Source organism: Scylla paramamosain, unplaced genomic scaffold, assembly GCF_035594125.1.
Source record: "Scylla paramamosain isolate STU-SP2022 unplaced genomic scaffold, ASM3559412v1 Contig34, whole genome shotgun sequence".
NCBI classification, from domain to species: domain Eukaryota; kingdom Metazoa; phylum Arthropoda; class Malacostraca; order Decapoda; family Portunidae; genus Scylla; species Scylla paramamosain.
Window position 1 is genome coordinate 605,001 of NW_026973699.1, and position 22,500 is coordinate 627,500.

Here is a 22,500-nt window from a genome sequence, read left to right on the forward strand (position 1 = left end):
TGCAAGTGCGTGCGGCGGTCAGAGCGGGTCAGGAGGCTTTCCACTGAATGGCGGGGTCGGGTATATGAACCCCGCTGGTCGCCTCGCCTCGCTTTGTTGAGGAGTAAGAGACGTCTAGAGAGCTGAGTCCAGTCGAGTCCAGCCCTCCAGGATCTGTCTTGCTCTCAGGACGTGCTGCAACGCTGCTTTTTCTATTTTTATTAGCAGTATGTTTGGTCAGTGTTTATAGGGTTCGGTTAGAGGTCTTGGGGAAGAAAACATATTAATTAAGTCGTTCTGATCAAGGAAAGATATCTTTTCTCATTTTTCACTCATTCACTTTTGCTTTTTGCTTCTTGCTGATCAAAAACTATAGACGCAAGCAAATAAAGAGATGGCAACATTTGTCTAGCACTCAAACCATACAGTGTTCAAGTGTGCTGGAGCCTAAGCTGGAATGAATAATACCACGGAAAATTTGAGATCTCTTGATGAAATCACAGCGAAAATGATTTTGTTGGCAATGGTACAACCCTATAGTACTTGAACTCTGAACGAAGCAAATCCCCATTCGCTTCACTTGAGCAGACAAGAGGAATTCAAATGTCAAGATTTAAAAAAAGGAAGAGCGAAGAAGAGCAGAGTGGGAGAATGGAAGGGAAGAACAAATGAGAGGAAGAAATAAAATATTGGGAGAGGGAAGAGTGAAAGGTCAATTTTCAGGGTCAGGTTCTGGGTTGGTTTAGTGTGGTGCTAACGAGCCGGTGCGTGGAGAGCTGTGCGGGGCTTGTGTTCCAGGCATCCCGCTGCGGTGTGAGGGGAGGAGCCCGCCACCGCGCTACTAACTGAAATGAAAAAAAAAAAAAAAAAAATGTATTGTGAAGGATACTGTGAAGCGGTGAGGTTGGGTACTAACGAAAAAGAAAAAAAAAATATTGCAAAATTGGCAGGAATGTACCGAGAGTTCTTTCTAATAAAATGAAGTAAAAGAGAATGCAATATAGATGCGGTGAGGCTTCCACGCAAATGAATGGACCAAAAAAATATATATATAAAAAAAACCTGCCTAATGTTAAATGAATTATGGAAAGAGTATCACCAATAAAAGGAACTAAAAGAAAATGTAACATTGATGTGGTGAGGATGTGGTGAGGGTGCACGATAACAGATGAACTATAGTAACATTGATGTGGTGAGGATGTGGTGAGGGTGCACGATAACAGATGAACTATAAAGAATGTATTATGTTACGTGAAGTGGGACAAGAATTCTCACCAATAAAGCGAGATAAAAGAAAAATGTAATATGGATGTGGCGAGAGGTGCGCACTGATAGATGAACAAAAAGAATACGCAATGATGAATAAGATGTGGCAGGAGTCCTCACAAAACAAGACGAACTGAAGGAGGATCTACTATGGCAGCGTGAGTGCACACTTACAGGTGAATTAAAGGAATGTGTTAATATAAAAATGTGACACAATTTCTTACTCTAGGTGCATAAAAAGGAAACGTAGAATATGTGACGTTGGATGTACATTAATGAAAGGACTTACAAATGAATATAACGGAAGAGAGGTTGTGTAGGAAGTTTTCACGAATAATTCAAGTCAAAGAAAATGTGTTGTGAGAAATGCTGTTCGGGTGTGTACAAATAAACGGGCTAAGAGAATACATAATATTGCTAAAAAAAATGTAAGTAAATAAATGAATAGAATAAATAAACTAATAAAGTAAATTGCTTTTAATTCCTTATGAAGAATTATTGATATATCTGAGTGAAGTAATGAAAGAAAATGCAGACTGATCCAAAAAAAAAAGAATAATAGTCTGAGAAAAAGCCATTAGTCACGTAAAGAGTTTTTGTTTATTTACGTTTATAAACATTCATGACTGAAATACTGATAGATGTGACAGGAGGGGAGAGAGAGAGAGAGAGAGAGAGAGAGAGAGAGAGAGAGAGAGAGAGAGAGAGAGAGAGAGAGAGAGAGAGAGAGAGAGAGAGAGAGAGATGCAACCTTTCTCTCAATTCTCTCTCACTCCACGCACGTCACAATTGCGTCACCACTCTCCCTTGACGTCACAGCCTCTCCCTCTCCCTCGTCTCCCTCCATTGCAGAGCTTCCCAACGCTGGAAACTGCCGCGGGTCTTACGTGAGAGAGAGAGAGAGAGAGAGAGAGAGAGAGAGAGAGAGAGAGAGAGAGAGAGAGAGAGAGAGAGAGCGCAACAGCAACAACTAAAATATGAAGATGAAGAATATGAATAAGAATAATAAGAACAAGAACAACAAAAACAACACCGATAATAATAATAATAATAATCATCATAATAATAATAATAATAATGGTAATGGCAGTAATATTTCACAGATAATTAAGAAGACGTGGAGTGAAAACAGTGGACGGCTTAAGGCGCGTAATGTCTTTTTTCTAAATTTGCTGAACGTAATAAATTTCTCGCCTCCTGTCTCTCTCTCTCTCTCTCTCTCTCTCTCTCTCTCTCTCTCTCTCTCTCTCTCTCTCTCTCTCTCTCTCTCTCTCTCTCTCTCTCTCTCTAGACTAGAAGAATAATTGGCCTAGTCACTTTAATTAGGAGAGAGAGAGAGAGAGAGAGAGAGAGAGAGAGAGAGAGAGAGAGAGAGAGAGAGAGAGAGAGAGAGAGAAGTACATGAATGCAAGAAGGCATGAAATTAAAGACGACAGGAACAAATAAATAAGGTCAAGTAAAGGAACTGAATTTCATACTCGCATTCTGAAATTGTTTGTTCTCCTAGTGACTGTTTTCAAAGGTCACAAATAGTCAGTTGGATTCTTGTTGATATTTTTCTCATTAATGGTATTGAAATCTTGTTAACCCTTTGACTGCCACTTTTCCCTAATTACCTAATTACCCTTTCCCCTTTCTCTAATTACCAATCACTCTGAGGCATCTTTATTTGTTCTACAGCCACATCCAATCTTTTGAACTGGGAAGAAATTAAGATATGTATATTTTTTTTTTCATCGCTAACTTTCTCATAGACGCTTATAAAGACTTGACGCATTGCTTCTGGTGCTGCTGACTGTTGTGTGTGGCAGTGGAAGGGTTAGTCTGTCGCCACAATTATGAAACGATCCTTGGAAACGTCAATAACTTCCTCTAATTCCTCGCGATTACGTATCATTACAACAGTGAAAGTGTCCTTGAAACGCTATTTAAAATTCCCTTAGAGATTTTATTCTCTTAAAATTTCATTCCGATCATGAAAGTATTTTTGAAGACTTTAATATCTACAACTGCAGTACCTTCGAAAATCACAATAATTTCAACTACAGTCCTTTAATTGATGAAAGCACCTTTGAAACCTCCAATAATTTGTACTGGAGCTTGTTAAACTACAAATGGAATCATGAAAACCTCAATGAATTCGACTTAAACCTGTTAAATTACCACTGGAATCATGAAAAACCCAATAACTTCCAGTTGAACGTTAAAACCACGAGAATCATAAAAAAAAGAAAAATGAAAACTCCCAATAACTTCCATTAGAGCCTTTAAAACTACCCCTGATAAAAAAAAAAAAAAAAAACACTCCAGTACCCTTCAGTACAGTACTGTCTGTCAAAGCATTCCAGATAAGACGCTTGGGGAAATGGTGTGTGTGTGTGTGTGTGTGTGTGTGTGTGTGTGTGTGTGTGTGTGTGTGTGTGTGTGTGTGTGTGTGTGTGTGTGTAGGTGTGAAGAAATAAAATCACTGTATGTTCATTTTGTTCACAGGGAGATTATAACCACTGCGGAGAATAGTGAAGTGTATGAAGTGTTTATGCAAAGTGTGCCTCATAAAATGACACTTTACGAAGGCCTGTGCAAAATTTAGTTAGTTTGAGTAAGATCCAAAATTTTCAGTCCCTCCACAAATTAGGAAAGAGATTTATGGATTGATTAAAAATGCTTATTAATTGCTCTCTCTCTCTCTCTCTCTCTCTCTCTCTCTCTCTCTCTCTCTCTCTCTCTCTCTCTCTCTCTCTCTCTCTCTCTCTCTCTCTCTCTCTCTCTCTCTCTCTCTCTCTCTCTCTCCTATTTAAAGTGACTAGGCCAATTATTTAATTAAAAATGGCGGGAAGGCGAGGAGGAAGAGGAGGAGGAGGAGGAGGAGGTGGAGGTGGAGGTGGAGGTGGAGGAGGAGGAGGAGGAGGAGGAGGAGGAGGAGGAGGAGGAGGAGAAGAAGGAGGAGGAAGAAGAAGAGGAGCTGTATTAGTAATAGCAACAGGAGGAGGAGGAAGAGGAAGATGAGGAGGAAGAAGAATAGTAGATAATAAAGCAAGAAAGGAGGAAAGGAATAAAGATAGAGAAATAGATGAATCAGATTTTCCTCTTATAAGTTTTGTGCTCTTTTTCTTTTTTCTCTTCTCTTTCCTTCATTCCCTTCTCCTCTCTGCTTCCTTCTCCCATTACTTTCCTTTTTTTTCTTCCAGCTGCTTTCTTTCCTCCTGTCCTTCCTTTTAACCCTTCTTCTTCATATTCACTTCCTATCAAGTTTTTTCCCCCGTTTTAATTTTTATTTCCTCTCTATTTCCTAATCTCTTTCTTTAATTTTTCTCTTTTTTTCCTATGATTTCATTTTTTTTTCTTTCAGCTCTTTATCTGGTAGAATTTCGTCTGTTTCTCAATTCTGTTAATCTCTCTCTCTCTCTCTCTCTCTCTCTCTCTCTCTCTCTCTCTCTCTCTCTCTCTCTCTCTCTCTCTCTCTCTCTCTCTCTCTCTCTCTCTCTCTCTCTCTCTCTCTCTCTCTCAATTTTCCACCCGAATTTTGCTAGTGGTAGGAAATGGACAGAAAGAGAGAGAGAGAGAGAGAGAGAGAGAGAGAGAGAGAGAGAGAGAGAGAGAGAGAGAGAGAGAGAGAGAGAGAGAGAGAGAGAGCATGTACAATCATTTCCCTTTTCACAGTGTGTGTGTGTGTGTGTGTGTGTGTGTGTGTGTGTGTGTGTGTGTGTGTGTGTGTGTGTGTGTGTTTGCTCTCTTTCCTGCGTAGGACCACAGCCTACGCACACACACACACACACACACACACACACACACACACACACACACACACACACACACACACACACACACACACACACACACATACACACACACACTGAATGAGGGAAACACGAAAAGTCTATTTTATCTCAAAGGAATTTGAGTGAAAACTGAAAGCAAGATACGAGAAGAGAGAGAGAGAGAGAGAGAGAGAGAGAGAGAGAGAGAGAGAGAGAGAGAGAGAGAGAGAGAGAGAGAGAGATGCAAGGAGGGAGAGAATGAGATAAAGATAGGAGTGAAGAGCAGAAGGAAAGAAAGGAAGGAGGGAAAGGAAGAAATGAAGAGAACGAAAGAAGGAAGGAAGGAAAGAAGGAAAGAAAATGAGAGAGAAGAAAGGAAAGGAAGGAAGAAAGGTGTAAAGAACAAGAAATGAAAGGAAAGGAAGGAAAGAAGGAGGGAAGACGAAAAGACAAGAATGAAGTGCAGGAAGAAAAAAAGAAAGAAGGAAGGAAGGGAGGAAAGAAGAAAAGGAAGCTGAAAAAAAGTTGAAAAAGAAGAAAACCGAAAGAGAGAGAAGGAGAGAGATAAAGAAAGAAAGAAGGTGAAAAGGAAAGGAGGAAGAAAGAAAGGCGAAAGGAAAGGAAAGGAGGAAGAAAAGAAGAAAGGAAGGAAAAGAGGACAAGAGATACAGGAAAAGAGGCGAGGAGGAGGCAAAAATGAGTGGTGGTGTAAAATATCACATCCTCTGGGGCTTCAAAACGAACTCGTATGCTCAGAAAAAGATCACATATTTCCCACCATCTCTCTCTCTCTCTCTCTCTCTCTCTCTCTCTCTCTCTCTCTCTCTCTCTCTCTCTCTCTCTCTCTCTCTCTCTCTCTCTCTCTCTCTCTCTCTCTCTCTCTCTCTCTCTCTCTCTCTCTCTCTCTCTCTCTCTCTCTCTCTCTCTCTCTCTCTCTTTATCTAAACAATTAAACACACATGTTCATTGTGGCCTCTGCTAAAGTTATCTTTGTGGTGTATAACTATTTTAAAGCATTACTGTGTGTGGTATAATAAATATTAATATTTTGCTAAGATGTATAGGCACATGTATGTAACCAGTGATTAAATCAATGTATAAGTAATAAGCAAATAAATAGATTAATAAACTAGAAAATGATATGGTTATGTATGTACAGTACTTACAATAGAGGTCATGTGCATCTATATGGCAAGTTCACCGGAGGTCAGACACGACCATATTTTTGTGTCTTTCTTATGGAGGGTTGAGAGTCTGAAGGCGTAACCACTTGTGTGTGGACACTTTCATCTGCTGTGTGGACAGACGTCGTACGTCCACCACAGCCGTGAGGGTGTTCCACCACACTACAGTGGCGGAGGAGAAGGCCCGTTGGTGGGTGCTGGAGCGAGACCCTGGCACCTCCAAGAGGAGATCGTTGCTCAATACCGTTCTCGTATTGCGCTCAGATCTCCTCCAGGTAGCCCTCAGGTCTGCTAGGTGAGGAACATTCTGGATCTGCGCCTTATGAAGCACTGTCAGCGCTGCAACTTTCCGGCGATGATCCAGAGTGTCCCTCAGCACCGGCCCATCCTTCTGTATCTGCTGCTGCTGCTGCTGTTGTCGCTGCCGCCACGGTTGCTGGCGAGGCTGCGTCTGTCTGGCGCCACTGATGAGGCGCTCTGCCCTCCTTTGCACTTTGTCCAGCAAGTTGAGATGACATCGGGCACTGGACATCCACGTGAGCGGCGCGTACTCCATGATGGGCCTGACTTGAGCCTTGTACAGGGTCAGGAGGCCATCGGAGTCAAGGAGGTGCCTCAGACGCCTCAACAGTGTCACCTTCTGAGACACTTTTCGGGCCACGTCCTCGAGGTGACGGTCGAAGAGCAGCCGCGACTCCACCTCCACGCCAAGGATGTTTACGCTGTCCTGCAGAGGGATGCTGTTGTCTCCCATCTTCAGCCTTCCACGCACCTCACGCGCGTCCTCGTGAGAGCGGGACACCACCATGGCCTGAGTCTTTTCGGGGGCAAACTTGACTTGCCACCGGTCGCCCCAGGCCATGATGTCTGAGAGCAGTGCATTGACTCTCTCTCTCTCTCTCTCTCTCTCTCTCTCTCTCTCTCTCTCTCTCTCTCTCTCTCTCTCTCTCTCTCTCTCTCTCTCTCTCTCTCTCTCTTAATCTTTACCTTATCATTTTCTCTTTCCCCACTCTTCTTTCTTCTTAATATCTCCTTTCTCATTCCTTCCTCTTTCACTCTCCCCTCGCTTGCTCTCTCTAGTTATCATTCCTCTCATTTTCCATTTCTAATTCTCTTCCTCTTAGCATCCTCCTTCTCATTCCCTTCCCTTCGGTCTCCCCCGCCTGTTGTGCTCTGACCCACTTCCCATCGCCGCGGGAAGACACAGGACACGGAGATACGCTCAACATTCTTGACCTTTTCCTGACCTCTAATCCTTCTGCTTATGCCGTCAGCCTTTCTTCTTCGTTGGGCTCCTCCCATCACAATCTCATATTTTTATCTTGTCCTATCGCTCCAATCCCTCCTCAGGATCCCCCTAAGCGAAGGTGCCTCTGGCGTTTTGCCTCTGCTAGTTGGAGGGACCTGAGGAGGTATTTTGCTGATTTTCCTTAGAATGACTACTGCTTCCGTGTCAGAGACCCGTCTTTGTGTGCTGAGCGCATAACAGAGGTGATAGTGTCTGGCATGGAGGCATACATTCCTCACTCTTTTTCTCGTCCTAAACCTTCTAAACCTTGGTTTAACACAGCTTGTTCTCATGCTATACATGATAGAGAGGTGGCCCACAAAAGGTACTTAAGCCTTCCATCACCAGAATCTCATGCACTTTATATTTCTGCCCGGAACCATGCCAAGTCTGTTCTGCAACTAGCCAAAAACTCCTTCATTAACAGAAAATGTCAAAACCTTTCAAGATCTAACTCCCCTCGTGATTTCTGGCATCTAGCCAAAAATATCTCCAATATCTTTGCTTCTTCTTCTTTCCCTCCTCTATTTCAACCAGATGGCACCACTGCTATCACATCTATTTCTAAAGCTGAACTCTTCGCTCAAACCTTTGCTAAAAACTCTACCTTGTACGATTCTGGGCTTGTTCCTCCTTCTCCTCCACCCTCTGGCTACTTCATGCCACGTATTAAAATTCTTCGCAATGATGTTTTCCATGCCCTCGCTGGCCTAAACCCTCGGAAGGCTTATGGACCTGATGGGGTCCCTCCTATTGTTCTCCGAAATTGTGCCTCCGTGTTTGCACCTTGCCTAGTCAAACTCTTTCAGCTCCGTCTGTCAACATCTACCTTTCCTTCTTGCTGGAAGTTTGCCTATATTCCACCTGTTCCTAAAAGGGGTGACCGTTCTAATCCCTCAAACTACCGTCCTATTGCATTAGTTTCCTGCCTATCTAAAGTTTTTGAATCTATCCTCAACAGGAAGAATCTTAAACATCTATCACTTCACAACCTTCTATCTGATCGCCAGTATGGGTTCCGTCAAGGCCGCTCTACTGGTGATCTTCTGGCTTTCCTTACTGAGTCTTGGTCATCCTCTTTTAGAGATTTTGGTGAAACTTTTGCTGTTGCCTTGGACATATCAAAAGCTTTTGATAGAGTCTGGCACAAAGCTTTGATTTCCAAACTACCCTCCTACGGTTTCTATCCTTCTCTCTGTAACTTCACCTCAAGTTTCCTTTCTGACCGTTCTATTACTGCTGTGGTAGACGGTCACTGTTCTTCTCCTAAATCTATTAACAGTGGTGTTCCTCAGGATTCTGCCCTGTCACCCACTCTCTTCTTATTATTCATTAATGATCTTCTAAACCAAACTTCTTGTCCTATCCACTCCTACAGTGTTGATACCACCCTGCACTTATTCACGTCTTTTCATAGACGTCCAACCCTTCAGGAGGTAAACATATCTATCACGCAGGGAAGCCACAGAACGCTTGACTTCTGATCTTTCTAAAATTTCTGATTGGGGCAGAGCAAACTTGGTATTGTTCAATGCCTCAAAAACTCAATTCTTCCATCTATCAACTCGACACAACCTTCCAGACAACTATCCCCTCTTCTTCAATGACACTCAACTGTCCCCCTCTTCTACACTGAACATCCTCGGTCTGTCCTTTACTTATAATCTGAACTGTAAACTTCACATCTCATTTCTAGGTAAAACAGCTTCTATGAAGTTAGGTGTTCTGAGACTTCTCCGCCAATTTTTTTCACACCCCCAGCTTCTAACTCTGTACAAGGGCCTTATCCGTCCATGTATGGAGTATGCTTCACATGTCTGGGGGGTTCCACTCATACTGCTTTTTTAGACAGGGTGGAATCAAAAGCTTTTCGTCTCATCAACTCCTCTCCTCTAACTGACTGTCTTCAGCCTCTCTCTCACCGCCGATGTGTTGCATATCTAGCTGTCTTCTATCGCTTTTTTCATGCTAACTGCTCTTCTGATCTTGCTATCTGGATGCCTCCCCTCCTTCCGCGGCCTCGCTGCACAAGACTTTCTTCTTTCTCTCACCCCTATTCTGTCCACCTCTCTAACGCAAGAGTTAACCAGTATTCTCAATCATTCATCCCTTTCTCTGGTAAACTCTGGAACTCACTGCCTGCTTCTGTATTTCCGTCTTCCTATGACTTGAATTCCTTCAAGAGGGAGGTTTCAAGACACTTATTCATCAATTTTTGACCACTGCTTTGACCCTTTTATGGGACTGCCATTTCAGTGGGCATTTTTTTTATTAGATTTTTGTTGCCCTTGGCCAGTGCCCTTCCTACTTAAAAAAAAATGTATAGGCGACATCATTAATATAGCAATGTTAATACTTGTGAAATGATTATAATTTATCATTGAAAACCAAAGTGTACTCGCTACACAGCAAACCATTCAGGCAAATCTTAACGAGTGTTTGCTGTCAGTGAGGCGAGAGTGAAGTGTCGCCTTTCACGCCTCAGCGAGCCACACTCTGGCCTCCTGCCGGGTAGTGTGTGTTGCCTCATAGGAAAGCATACTCGCCTCACACATGACACCTTCGCCACCAGATCATGTGTTCGTTTATCTGTCTGTCTGTCTCTAATATCAGTTGACAAGCACGTGGATGCAATTTAATTACTGATTTATTTTTATATCTTTACTTCGGTCCACCGCCCGGCCATCACAAGTCTCCGGAGGATGGTCGCCACCCTTCATGTACAGCGCTGGTGGAATACATGCCTTGTCCTTGCCTGCTAGTTTGTCAATGTTCTCGCAAGAAAAATATATCACACAATGTATATCACACCAAAGTATATATCATTTTATCTAAATTATCATTTTATCTAAATGAGACGTTGATCAAACATTTAATGGCAATGATGCAGACGTTGTAATGAAGATGAACACAAACACCACGTGACTGCGTGACGCGAGTGGCACAACAAACAATAACAACACACAGCTCGCTCAGTGGGCGTGGTCTTAAGAGTATGATCACTCGGGAACGAAGACACCAAAACGCCTGTAACATAATTCCTTTTTACTTATAGAACTACTAAGATACTCTCATGTATAACACAACTCTTTATTTTTCCACCATCATGGCGACTCCTACACCAGCCTCAGAGTCCCCATCTGGGGAGGGGACCATAAATGTCCCCAGGTCGGACTGCCTTTCTGTCGACGACCCGAAGTGTCTTGACACCCCCCCTCAACTTTTTCTTCATTAACTTGTGCAACATTCGCGGTCTAAGATCTAATTTTCAATCTGTAGAACACCACCTCTCCTCTTCTAAACTTCATTTTCTTTTCCTCACTGAAACTCAGGTGTCTGAGGCAACTGACAGTAGCCTCTTTTCTGTTCACTCCTACTTTCTCTATCCTTATTTTCGATCCAAAGCTGGATGATGCGTTTATGTGTGAAACGACTTAATCTGCTCTTATGCCCACGCTCTTGAATCTTCAGAGTTTTCCACCATCTGGCTACGACTACAGAGTCACTCTCAAACTAAATTCATCTGTGCTATATACCTCTCACCTAACTCCTCTGTTTATAAGAAATTCTTTGACTACTTAACTTCCAAAGTGGAGCACATTCTGACTCTCTTCCCTTTTTTACAGATCTCCGTTCTTGGAGACTTCAATGTTCACCACCAGCTTTGGCTTTCCTCCCTCTTCACTGACCATCCTAGTGAACTAGCCTTCAACTTTGCTATCCTCCATGACCTAGAGCAATTGGTGCAACACCCTACTCGTATTCCTGACCGTCTTGGAGATACGCTCAACATTCTTGACCTTTTCCTGACCTCTAATCCTTCTGCTTATGCTGTCACCCTTTCTTTTCCGTTGGGCTCCTCCCATCACAATCTCGTATCTGTATTTTGTCCTATCGCTCCAATCCCTCCTCAGGATCCCCCTAAGCGAAGGTGCCTCTGGCATTTTGCCTCTGCAAGTTGGGGGGACCTGAGGAGGTATTTTTCTGATTTTCCTTGGAATGACTACTGCTTCCGTGTCAGAGACCCGTCTTTGTGTGCTGAGCGCATAACAGAGGTGATAGTGTCTTGCATGGAGGCGTACATTCCTCACTCTTTTTCTCGTCCTAAACCTTCCAAACCTTGGTTTAACACAGCTTGTCCTCGTGCTATACATGATAGAGAGGTGGCCCACAAATGGTACTTAAGCCTTCCATCACCAGAATCTTATGCACTTTATATTTCTGCCCGGAACCATGCCAAGTCTGTTCTCCAGCTAGCTAAAAACTCCTTCATTAACAGAAAGTGTCAAAACCTTTCAAGATCTAACTCCCCTCGTGACTTCTGGCATCTAGCCAAAAATATCTCCAATAACTTTGCTTCTTCTTCTTTCCCTCCTCTATTTCAACCAGATGGCACCACTGCTATCACATCTATTTCTAAAGCTGAACTCTTCGCTCAAACCTTTGCTAAAAACTCTTCCTTGGACGATTCAGGTCTTGTTCCTCCCTCTCCTCCACCCTCCGACTACTTCATGCTGCCTATTAAAATTCTTCGCAATGATGTTTTCATATCATGTGTGTTTTCACACACACACACACACACACACACACACACACACACACACCAAAGCGTACCCACCACCACCACCACCACCACCACCGTCACCACAACAACACCAAAACATCCTCCCTTTCTCGTGGTGGTGATAAATCTAAAGGGTAAGGGAAGGGAAAGGAGAGAGGGAAGGAAGGAGGAAGGAAGGAAGGAAGGAAGGAAGAGCAGGGCGGAGAAAAAGGAAAGGAGTGGAGGGGTAAAAGTGTGGATACACGAATGGGAAAGAGGGAAGGCAAGTGACACCAACACCGTGGGGGAAGCGAACGTGGATAAGAGTGAACACTAGAGAGAGAGAGAGAGAGAGAGAGAGAGAGAGAGAGAGAGAGAGAGAGAGAGAGAGAGAGAGAGAGAGAGACTGCCACGTGTAGACCAGACCACTTCCTTTAGCTTCTCTCCTATAATAGTAACTATAATATTAATAATTATAATAATACCGCTACTACTACTACTACTACTACTACTACTACTACTACTACTACTACTACTACTACTACTAAACTACTACTACTACTACTACTACTACTACTACTACTACTACTACTACTACTACTACTACTACTACTACTACTACTACTACTACTACTAGCAATAATCTGTGCACTGTTTTTTTTTTACATACTCGTACACAAAACAGAAAATACACAAAAAATAAAATAGTTAAACTTTTCATGAATATATAATTCATATAACTGAAATTATTATTATTATTATTATTATTATTATTATTATTATTATTATTATTATTATTATTATTATTATTACTATTATTATTATTATTATTACTATTATTATTATTATTATTATTATTATTATTTATTATTATTATTATTATTATTATTATTATTATTATTGTTGTTGTTGTTGTTGTTTTTGATGATGTTGGTGATGGTAGTGGTGATGATGGTAGTATTCATCTTAAAAGAACGTTGGTTTAAAGGTTCCTGAGCCCTGACTGGCCAGCCAGCAGCCAATAACGAGAGAGCATTATCCTGCCATGTGTAGAAATGTGTAGAAATAAATAAAGAAAGAGATGAACCAGTACAACTAATAAGTACACAAAAAAAATAAGTGATTAATTAAATATATATCAATAAACAAACGAAAAATAAATGGAAGAAAAGTACTGAAGAAGAAAAAGAAGAAGAAGAAGAAGAAGTAAAATTCCTTTACGTGCTTATAATAAAAATTACAACAACAACAACAACAATAACAACAACAACAACAACAACAACAACAACAATGATAATAACAAAAGCATTTCCTTTCTAATTATGCAAAACAATTCAATAAAATAAACAAAAAATAAAATAAGCAACAAATAAAAATGCCAAATAAAAAAATCATGATCACTTTTTATATAAACGCTCCCTCTTGGTCCTTCTCCCTCTCTCCCTCTCCCTCTCTCCCTCCCTTCTCTTTTCATCAATCTCTCTCTCTCTCTCTCTCTCTCTCTCTCTCTCTCTCTCTCTCTCTCTCTCTCTCTCTCTCTCTCTCTCTCTCTTGTACTTCCTCCTCTCCCTTCCTGCTTCTTCACACTATGAGAATATTCACGAAAAATTACATATTGGCTATGACTTGTGTGTGTGTGTGTGGGGGGGGGTGCCATATATTTTGTCAGTTTTCCTTCAGCCACTGTCTACACTACTGGTAATTGCACAGTATCCATCATTGCTGTTGTAACTCAACAAAAAATGGAGTGCATTTTCTTCCCTCTGGCTTTTTTTTTTTTTCTTTTTCTTTTTCGTAGATATGAGTGTGTTCCTGCGTTGAACAAGTCCATGTATTTTAATTAAGTAGACCTTTGTGTGTCGCTCAAGTACCGAACGGCCTGGAAACACTGAGCCAAAGGGACGCCGCTCAGTCTGCAGCCAGTGTGGCGGCGTATCTTGTGTGGTGCGCGTGTGTATCGCATTGTGTTCCTCCTCAAAGACTTAGTGGTGGTCAAGATAACCACAATTGGCCAAGCCCTCCCCGAAGTGTGCTACCAGTAGTGTACCAGGTGTGTTGAGTAGCCGCCAGGTGTACAGCCACACGTGTGTTGTGTACAGAAAGATCTTCTGCGTGTGTTGCAAGTTCCATCATGCCGCTGGCCCGGGAACCTGCACCGCCACGATCTCAAACTGAACGCCATTCTGTTGTGAAAGTCTGAGACGCCTCCGTCCCCCTCTCCCACTCCTCTCCCCACCACTCACCAACCACTCCTTCCAGTCCCCCTTCTGCCAGCACCTTCTGCTCCTTCTGCCCTTCTGCGAAGGGGCTGCTAGCCACTACCTGCCAGCACTCCTTCCTGCCCTTACCCGCCTCCCACTTTTTCCTGCCCCTTCCTACAACCCACTCTTTCCTAACCCCAACATCGTCAACAACAACAATAACAACAACAATAACAGTCGCCACCACCACCACCACCAACAACAACAACAACAACAGCAACAACAATAATACAGTAACCAGTGGATTTATTTATTTATTTATTTGTTTATTTATTTATTTATTTGTTTTATTTTTTTCTTTTATTATTTATTTTTTTTTATTTATTTATTTTTTTCTTTTACGTAATGAAGGGAGACGAGCATGAAGCTTTTAGCGAGGCACACAACACCAGCAAGACAAAGACGAACAATCAAGAGACACACACTGCTTGCTGATATTCGCTTTCTTCAACTTCTCCCCTTTTATCGGAAATGAAACAATCACCGTCTCTTTTAGTCTGGGTCGTGCACAGGGGGAAGGACCGCGAACCTTCACTGAAAGCAAAAAAAAAAAAAAAAAAAAAAAACACGGGACACACACACACACACACACACACAAATGAGGTAGGGGATGTTACCTACCCCTTTTATCCTTTTATCAGCGAGATAACAGCTCTTTAGCGTTGAAACAAAGGAATAAGAGGGTGCGAGAGAGAGAGAGAGAGAGAGAGAGAGAGAGAGAGAGAGAGAGAGAGAGAGAGAGAGAGAGAGAGAGAAACAGGCAGACCTGGTGGCTGATTGACTGACTAAATAAGATTGAGATTGAGAGGAAAACCCACAGAAAAGGAAAGAAAGAAAGGAGAATAAGAGGACACACACACACACACACACACAAACACACACACACACACACACACACACACTTGGTAATAAGGAGACATTATTTACGTAAAGCCCTTCTTGTCAAGCCTAGTAAGAGCCAATGACGCAAACAAAACACTACCAATAATTTTTGTTTACTATTATTCAGTAGGACACACAGCTTCCTGTAATGCGTGTGAACTGTCTTAGCTTAACCACTCTTCATAAGGAAAGTTTAATCTTGAAATGGAAGCCTTTTCCTGTGATAGATCCAACAGGCAGTGAAGTATTCCGAATTACTCTGCGAACAATACCTCAAATAATTCATCTGATTCAGTGACCACAATTAACAACTAGCCTCATAAAAAAAAGAAAGAAAAAATGACGTGAAACTCCGGCCTGCAATATCTTAATCATGCAGCTTAAGGTTCAAATCCTGGAACAAAGGACAACACAGGGTCAGACAAGGCTTGGGTAGAAAATTAGCAGCAGACCATTTAAAAATACCTCAGTCATCCCTTGACTCAGTTGACGCCCAGCGGCAGAGGCCCATTTTCTCTGAAGCCACGGAGTTCACAGGGGTCACAAGGAGGGCGAGGCTGCGAGACCTGAGCGGGCGTGTGTGTGGCGATTCGGAAGCCTGGGAAGAAATAAAAGGGGGAAAGAAAAAGTATGTCATTGATAAGATTGAGTCAAAAAAAAAAAAAATTCGATAAGGCTCATATCATCTCAGGTTTTGGCAGGGGGTTTTACGGGTGGATGCCCTTCCTAACCCCAACCCTCCCCATTTATCCGGGCTTGGGACCGGCACTGAGTTGAGCTGGCTTGCTCCCCCAGTGGCTGGGTTAGCTCCCCCAGTGGCTGGGTTTGTCAAATTTTTTTTTTTTTTTGAGTCAAAAAAAAAAATAAATAAATAAATAAGAAATAATACTGTAAATATGTAGAAAAGGATACAGTCAAAACACGAGAGGCGTGAAAGGAGAATAAAATGGTTGAGAGTGACAAAACAGAAATGTGAGGAGGAAGAAGAGGAATGAGTGTTAAGAAATGATGATAAAAGTGGAATGTAGAGCCGAGATACGAAGAGGCTAAAGCAGGGAGAGCATGAAGGCTGAGGAGATGATGAGGAGTGAGGGACAGTGAGTAACAAGGAAGCCGATGAAGGAACGTGACCCGGACACCAAATTAATAATGTTTGTCAAGTAGAAGGAAACAGAGAAAGAAGATGTGGCAACGTGCACGAACTGAAGCATTCGTATCTTAGTATCTTTAGTACCTTTCCTTCCTCATCCCGTGCCTGCCTGCTCTCCTCCAGTAATCCACACTGCGTCACCCTCCACCCTGCACTGCTTATTTCCTCATGTCCCACGCTCACTCTCCACTGCACACTACATCCACTGCCTCGTCCACCAACCCTTCTCCTCATCCCATAGTCCATCCTGCGGCCTTGACTCGCTGGCTGCTTGTTTCCTGTCCATCACTATCCCCTTCACTTCGTGCTTTGCGTTGTTCAACCTTCATTTTCTCCTGAGAGCTGTCCTCTCTCACCCCTTCCTTTGCCTTGCCTTCTTTAGAGTGGTGTCTTGTGTTTTACCATGAAACTGCTTTCGTGCTTTTTTTTTCGATCATATTTCATCGTATTTTTAGTATTTTTGTTTCCCCGTAGTTTTGCCGCGTGGCGCCGTTTTATCCCGTTGTTGTGGCGTTTAGAATGAAGCAATTAATATCACTTCTTGTCTAACGCCCCCTGCTGCCCATCAGTAAGAGGAATGGCAGGTGTGAGACTTCCTGCACCGTCCACACTGTCACGAGTTTCACAGAGTTTCACAGAGTTGATCTGTAACGCCTTGTCATGTCATAAGGACTGTTTTCAAAAGACAAAGAAATTACTTTTCTATCTGAAGAGTATTTTTTCGAATAATGAAACAAAATATTTGTTGAACCTCCCCTAAAAACTTGAAAACCCTCACAACTTGTACTAGAGGCTGCTACAGGCGGTCGAGGAGAGACACCGAGACGCTTGCAAATATCCATATCCCAGTGAAGCCGCGTGGTGTGTTCCTCTGTGTCTGCGGCAGTTATGCACTTGTTGTCTCCTTGCATTAGTGAAAGGAATGTTCTCATACGCAAGTGCACCTCTCGTGTGTGTGTGTGTGTGTGTGTGTGTGTGTGAGTGTGTGACCGCTAGCCATCGTGTACAGGGAAACCACTTCTCCACTCATCATCTCCCAATGTATCGTGGTCACTTTACACTCATTTTTCTATTCTCTGCTTGTGTACTTTGTTTTATTCAATCCTTGTGTTTTGGTGTATTTTCTCTTCTCTTGTCAGTGTTTACTTAGGTTTAACAGGAAGGTGTGTGTGTGTGTGTGTGTGTGTGTGTGTGTGTGTGTGTGTGTGTGTGTGCTGGGTTTGACTTTACGAATTTACGAAACTGTTTAAGGCTCATAAATCTCATAATAAAAGTGTCTGTGATTAATATTCACCTCAGTCAAGCTCCCTACATTCATCTATTTAAAGACCCCTTGGTAAAACTGCTCTATAACTTCATGAAAATACGCGATTATGTGCTGAAAGATGATTGAGTAAATGGAGACAAAGTTAGTATAGTTACCCCGAGTAAAGCTGCGAATCGTTTTCTGTGGTGAGCGGTCGGGGACGAAAGATAGTGAAAACGGGCGTTTCTCTCCTCTAGACGGACGAGCAGTCACCGGCAACTCAGTTATTCCATGTGTACAGGGAAGTTTTGGGCCTCACTAACTACATGAAAAGAACAAGAATATTCAAGTATCTATCTTCTCTCTCTCTCTCTCTCTCTCTCTCTCTCTCTCTCTCTCTCTCTCTCTCTCTCTCTCTCTCTCTCTCTCTCTCTCTCTCTCTCTCTCTCTCTCTCTCTCTCCACTATCCCATCATCTTTCTCTCTTTTTCATTTTTTTTTTTTTTTGTCCGTTTTCTTTATACGAGCAGTCATTGGGTGTTGTTTTTCACACTGGTGTCATGCTGCTTAATTTTGCGGTTATTGTCACACCTTATTAACATAGTCATCGCTCGTGTCACCTCCATTTTCCTTATTCCTTCTATCTCATTATCACGCTCTTGTTTCATTCTTTTCCTTCTTTCCTTTCCATCTCTCTCCTTTTTTCCTCCTTGTCACTCTCGGTCTCAGCTTTCTCCCATCTGTCACTCTCTCTCTCTCTCTCTCTCTCTCTCTCTCTCTCTCTCTCTCTCTCTCTCTCTCTCTCTCTCTCTCTCTCTCTCTCTCTCTCTCTCTCTCATCTACCTTACAATTCTCACCTCTTTCCCTTCACTGTTGCCTCTCCTCCCATTCTTCTCTCCTTGGCCCTCTTCCTGCACCTCTCAGTTCTCTTTCGCCTCCATATTCGTGGTGGGCAGCCCGGCGCTAACAGCCACAGACAGGCTACCATCCATGTCCCTTCTCTAGCATCATGAGTTGTGGCGGCGGCTCCAGCAGTCTTCCAAGCACTCCTCACGCTGGCGGGAACTACTAGCCGGAATGGTGAGGGCCCCGCAGCGCCACAGGTGTATTAAGACTCGGGAGTGCGAGCTTTCTTGTACCCTGATGTGTTGGGTTGCAGCGTTTGTAGGTACACGTTCCTCTGTTTTGTTTTATGAGGTATCATGACTGTTGTTACTGTTACTGTGACTGAAGCCAAGCAAGGGACGAGAGTTAGGAAGCTTGGAGAGGCTGGAGTGTCAAGAACTGTGGTGTTTTCACTTGGGTTTTCTTTTCTTTCCATCTGGTTGTGACAGCCTCCGTTGGGGACTTGCGCCTTCTCCCCACATGAGTGGCACCAAGTAAGGGACAAGGAAAAGAAGGGAAAAAGATAAGTAATGGGAAGAAGAAAATATTTATATGGTAAATGCTACTACGTCCAATGATTTTTCTTTTAAATTATTGCAAACTTTTATTACTTGGCAGTGAACGCTAAAATATCAAAATTTGTGTAGTAACAGTTTAAGTTTAATAGCAATATACAAGGAAATGTAGTTAACATGCACCAACGGTAGACTGACGTTACCTGTGTGTCAAAGGTGAAGAAATCTCTGGATCTGAGATAACCTGACAGCGAGTGAAGGGTGAGGGACCATTAATCTGGCAGTGTACAGCGACGCCGCCTCAGCGACGCCTCAGAGCCAACACGCAATGGAAGAGCAACATTTCCTGCAATGAAGCGTTTGTGTTCTTGCACCTTTTTCACGCAAACACTTGTACCAGTGATACTATCGCCGCTCCAGTCATCACACCATCACAGCCACAACAGTTACAAGTTCACCTGTCCATATGCACCACATTTATTGCCACAACTAATGCCATGTTCACGACCACACACACTGCCACTGCTAAAACCACCTTCAGCACCACCTCTACCACCACCACCACCAACAACAAGCACATTTGATGCCGGATTTCAAAGCAGACATACCTACATACACATAAAGGTGATTTCAAATGCTACAAGACAACTACCACGCTACTGTCGAAGAATCTGTTTTTCGTGATGGCGTCGGTCAGAGATGGTAGTGGGCATCCTGAGTCAGACAGAATTTGGTTGGCATTTCTACTTTTATGTTTGTTTCCAGGACAGGACATTACCTGCGCCCCTCGCGTGTGACTGACGGTCCCCCCACTAGTCAAATACAAGGCCACAGAAAAACAAACGGTCAGGTGTCCTGTTGTGTGAAGGTATTTACTAGTCAGCTGCATCCAAAAATGTGGCAATACTGAGTCTTCCCTTTGTCTGAAAACTTTCTTACTTTTCCGCATTCAAAGTTCATCCATTCCTTCACTGAAAAGCATTCCCCCCTCCCCGCTCTCTCTCTCTCTCTCTCTCTCTCTCTCTCTCTCTCTCTCTCTCTCTCTCTCTCTCTCTCACTTTCAGTGTCCCTGTGTGTTTGTGTCTTTAATAGCGTTGAGGGCGTGCGTTGTCGCTGCTCTCTCTCCTCACTCTGGCCAAAACTAGACCAAACCTCACAAAACTGGCATAAAGGATAAAGTGAAAATAAAATGACAATAAACAAGACATAAACACAAGGCAAACAACAGCAAGTAACGAAATGACAACACGGCGGTTTGATCTTGATCTTGATGCTACAGGTGGTTCGGGAATACTCCAGAACCAGGCCTTTATAACTTCAGCTCCTGTAGGAAAACGGAAAATAATGGCAGACAGAAAAACAGGCATCATGTTTCACACCACTAATTCCTACAACATCTAGCGCGACACGTTTTGTCTTTCACAGCCTCAATCATCCTGTCATTCGTCTCCTCACACCGTCCCAGCAGCAACGCCATCCACTCCCTTCCTGTCTTCTCCACTCTGACGTTCCCCAGTTCCCTCAGCACCACTTGCGTCATCTCATCGCTGTGTCTGGCATACTTCACACACTCCAGCACTACATGCCCCACCGCCTCATCCTCTCCCATGTCACACATCTGGCACACTTTGCTTCAACACTCACACCATCTGTAAAATTATTTGGGAAACACTATCCATTTATTTTTATTCATTTTGTTTAAAGAATGTCAATGTTTGACTCAAGTTTAGGTACACAGCAGCAGCAGAGGTAATGTGCAATAGGCAATATATATATATATATATATATATATATATATATATATATATATATATATATATATATATATATATATATATATATATATATATATATATATATTGTGGTGTAGTACTGAACTTAGTGAGGAATGGTGACATGGGCTTCCATGTTTTATATATGCAAATGCATGTTTTGACTATATTTAAACATAAGTGCATATTTATCACTTTTTTTCCTTAACACTTCATATTTTTTTTTGTTTTTGTGTGTTTATGATGAATATTGTATATGTAATATTGTCTTAATCATAATTTCTTGTAAATCTCATAATGAACAATTTAAAACAGATTGTGAGCAGGATTATGGCGCACACTTCGTAAGTGGCAGTCCTACACTCAGTTAACACGGTGTAAGGAGGTGTATTGGTGCTTTATACACCAAAAACTTGTCTGGCTGTTTTCTTTCCATGTTGCACAAGTAGCACAGTCCCACTCTGAGCTGATGTAAGGCATATACCGGTGGGTTTCTGTCTTGTTAAGTAAAGGATTATGTTAGTGCGTAGTGTTTGCCTCTTTAGTGCTTCACAAAAAAGTGCCACTCAGCCACAACTCTTATGTAAGTCTTTGTAGTACACCACTGCACAAAACTTATGTCATTTCCCTGTAGATCTTGTTTGTATTTTTATTCCAGTATGCTCAAGCCCACGGGTGATTTCTTTCATTGATATGCAGGCCTCACGTACACTTCATTCTTTGTCAGTGTCGTACTGTATTCGCGGTGATCAGTGAACTGCTGGCTGATGCAGATCTAGTCTTCTCTTGGGGACTTATTGTCTGCATGCTGACAGGCTGGATCAGCAGAGGAGCCGACACCGCACAGCTCGGCGCTCTTCCCCTGTGCCTGAGCAACACTGCGCTGACACGTCTGTCCGATGCGGGGAGGAGACAGCAAGCGAGAGGCGAGGCTTGGCGGAGTTTTGACATGTTAGGCAGTTAGTGTTCTTAACAAGAGTAAATACAATTGAGAAAAGTAATATATGTTGGGAAAAGGTTTTCAGTTCAGGTTTCCCATGAGATGAAAATAAAAGGCATGTAGAAAGGTTTGTGTTAGCAATTGTAGATGCAGTTATGGTAGAAAGTTTGTGGGAAAGGGAAATTGTTACATGTTAAGTGTCTTGTTGGGGCAATGGAAGTAAGTGGAAGGAAGGAGAGGCTTTGCTAAGTTTAGCCTTTTCTGAGTATTACTGTACTTGATTAGGTTAAAGAGTTGTGAAATTTTTTTTTTCTACACATATTTCAATAGTTCTGGAAATAATATCTTCACATATAGCATATAACATGGATGGTGTATTTCACTTGTTAATTTTGAGGGTAATTTCTATAGTGTGCGTCCTTTACTTTTCGTTTTCTCTCATGGTTAAGGCTTCCTGTCGTTCTCTCTCATGGCAGACTATGGTATCTCGCCTCGGGTCGGTTCACCTACCAAACTTTACACATTTTCATTCTTATCTCAGTTATATTTGTGTACTTTGTAATTCCTAAACTGGTGTATACCTTTAAAGGACACTACTCTACTACTGTGTCATGTGTATAATCACGTTGAAGAAAATAGCCTATCATGTTTACGAATTCAGTTTTTTTTTTCCTCTCAAAGTCCACCAGACTGATACACTTAAATGTGAAAGGAGTGGTTGTAACCTTTTAGAGGGCTTGGATATCATCTACCATAGTTCCACAACAGAAGGGCACCAAGCAATCCTTTGCGTGAGGCCCCAGGATGCCAGAAAGGGCCTGGTTAATCGCGG

The 22,500-nt window shown here is 42.5% G+C and overlaps 2 long non-coding RNA genes across 3 annotated transcripts in view; one reads left to right on the top strand and one right to left on the bottom strand.

Moving 5' to 3' along the window:
* LOC135097852 (uncharacterized) overlaps positions 1-15,961 on the bottom strand; it is a 16,424-nt gene extending 463 nt beyond the window's left edge. The window contains exons 1-2 of the long non-coding RNA XR_010266226.1: positions 15,627-15,961; positions 1-824 (exon numbers count right to left, since the gene is read on the bottom strand). The exon at positions 1-824 is cut by the window's left edge and continues 463 nt beyond it. This is a non-coding gene — a long non-coding RNA (uncharacterized LOC135097852). The remainder of the gene's footprint in view (positions 825-15,626) is intronic.
* Positions 1-22,500, top strand: part of LOC135097849 (uncharacterized) — a 53,916-nt gene that overhangs the window by 27,429 nt on the left and 3,987 nt on the right. The window contains exon 4 of one of the 2 annotated variants that reach the window (XR_010266223.1): positions 21,544-22,213. The exons of the other annotated variant lie outside the window; for it this stretch is intronic. This is a non-coding gene — a long non-coding RNA (uncharacterized LOC135097849). Of the gene's footprint in view, positions 1-21,543; positions 22,214-22,500 lie in introns of those variants that run through there. 2 annotated transcript variants of the gene reach the window in all.